We start from the raw sequence: 2,645 nt of genomic DNA, 5'->3' as shown, positions 1-2,645 counted from the left end.
TCAATTTTATTTGTATAATATATATTAGACTCTGATTAATGGAATTAATTGATGGTTATCTGTGCTCCGAAAATCTTCTAAAATCTAAATTATGCCTAGCGTGCTGTTCTCCGATCTTGCTACTTCGATTATGCCTTTGACCTTCCACGAACTAGTGGTGGCAGCCTTGCTCATTAAACAATTTCTACTTCCACATCATTGATTAACAAAAATTAATATGAAAAAATACGAATTACTAAATATGTGCAAATAAAGTGGTAGTAATAATTACTAGCACTTTATTTACACATATTTAGTAATTCGGTTTTTTTTTTTTCGGTTTTTTTTTTCTTTTTTGTTACTTACAAGCTTTTACAATTATTGTGAAAGCTTGTAAACGCACCGTCCACTCAGATTGGTAGACGCGTTCAGATAAACTTATTCGCCGGCATAAATCGTTTCTATTGTTTGAAATATGTTTCTTTCACTTCAACAAGTGCGGCCGCATTGTAACGCGTTACTTGGTAAAGTTTAGCGTTTCATTGACTGTTGCATTGTGCTTTGAGCTCTATTGTCTACCATTTAACACGTTTTGTAAAGCAAGTTTGAATTGTTTGAGTATAGCGGCATCTGGCTATAAAAGTCACACCAACTTTCTACAACTCATCAGTTGATGGTTATCTGTGCTCCGAAAATCTTCTAAAATCTAAATTATGCCTAGCGTGCTGTTCTCCGATCTTGCTACTTCGATTATGCCTTTGACCTTCCACGAACTAGTGGTGGCAGCCTTGCTCCGTTGTTCGAATAATACTGGAAGTTGTCTTGACGTCTTCAATATCATTAGGAAGATTTTCCCAGAGAAATACAGTCTCAGGAATGCAAGACAATGTGTTCGCCAGATTTTCATTGAATCTCTATATATTGAGAGAGTCAAAAACACTGACAAGTATCGTTTGCGAGACGGCTGGCAATATGAATTACCATGCATTATCATCGTAAACGGGATGGAGTATCACGTCGCTACTAGAACCTGCATCGAATGGATGAGATATCTGCATACGATAACACGTACCAAACCAGTCATCCAACCTACATCACCCATCAACCACTGGGACTTGGATTGCAAGGCAGGAACACAGTTTGTACCGGCGACTGAAAATGGAAAACGACTTGGTGTTGACGCAACAAGAACATTTGATATGGAACCTGTGTCATTGAGCCAGAAATGTCGGATGTTTTCTATCGATGAACTACTTAAGCCAAAAGGAGAGGAGTCAGATTGTCTTCATTGTCCTGATAGTCGCCAGAGGTGACCATCTATGTTTGACATCGTGGTGCGTAACGCATCAGGCATCATCAGAACAGGCTTATATATATGTAGGTGTAACCAAAGTTGACACTTAAGCCGTATACTCTAAATCTAAGAAATTATCGGGTTTTTTTTCTAAATTTCTAAGCTGAACTTATCAATGTACTGTAGATAAAAGTATAATTTTAGCAATGAGGATTAAATTATAAAAATAATTTATATTGTACTTAAGTGTAAAGTAATTTGAACCAATTAACGTGTGTTACGTTTTCTGGCATTTCGATAGTATTAAAACCTTATATTTGTTTCTAAACCGTTACAAAAATAGCGAAATGTCTCGGGTAGCTGTACACAATAATCTATTCAATGTTTTTAAGATTTCTTAAATGGAACAACTGTATCTAATGAGGATGTTGTAATATTGTAAATAAAATTATTTCTCAATAGAAATTTACAGGTTGTGCTTCTCTTCAATAGATTTATCTCAAAAGTGAGTGAGTGATGTTGACAGAGCTGATGGTGAAATTATAAAATAAAAAAGACAAAAGGACGTTGATGATAATATTAATTATGTTGACGGTGCTGCTGACAATAACAATGATGATAATTCTTTGAAAATTATGAGAAAGTGCAGACGATGATAAATATAAAGTATGATTCATACTAGCGATTATTATTTTGTACAAACCGAGGTAATGATGGTAATATATTTATCAGTGTACCGTACTGTTACTTAGATAATAGCATAATTTTAGCAAATAAAATTTAACTATAACATATATATTACATAGAACACAGTTACTGGAACAATTAACGTATGTTACGTTGTCTATCGTTTCGATAGTATATATATTACTCCGGTAAATATACTAATATCTGAATTATGCCTTGCGTGCTGTTTTCCGATCACGCTACTTTGATTTTAGTACGTTAAGAAATGGTAAACTGATATTTCATTTACCTGTAGATAATAATTACCACTGTCATTTAATGTTACGCAAATGAAGATGTTACAATAATATAAATGCAATTATTTAAAATAGCAATTTACATGTTGTTCAGTATAGGCCTATACTTATCGCAGAGTGAATGGGTGATGTAACTAGGACACAGCTGATGATGACAGATAATGACTATGAAGATGGTGATAGTATAATTCTAAATTATAGTGATGATGAGGAGAAAACCAAAAAAAAAATGAAAATTTCCTTTTAATTTTTAATGACGAGGGTGGGGGTAGCACACCCTACTGGCCACACCGCTGGGCAACAAGAACAGATATTGAACCTATAACAATGAGTCGGAAATGTCGAATATTTTCTGTCGATGAAGTTCATAAACCAAAGCCTGCAGAGAA

This window comes from Anneissia japonica, unplaced genomic scaffold, assembly GCF_011630105.1.
Source record: "Anneissia japonica isolate Jap-2015-1 unplaced genomic scaffold, ASM1163010v1 scaffold6788_len1366326_cov149, whole genome shotgun sequence".
In the NCBI taxonomy this organism is placed as follows: Eukaryota; Metazoa; Echinodermata; class Crinoidea; order Comatulida; family Comatulidae; genus Anneissia; species Anneissia japonica.
The sequence above is the reverse complement of the archived record's forward strand: the minus strand, read 5'-3'. Positions refer to the sequence as shown.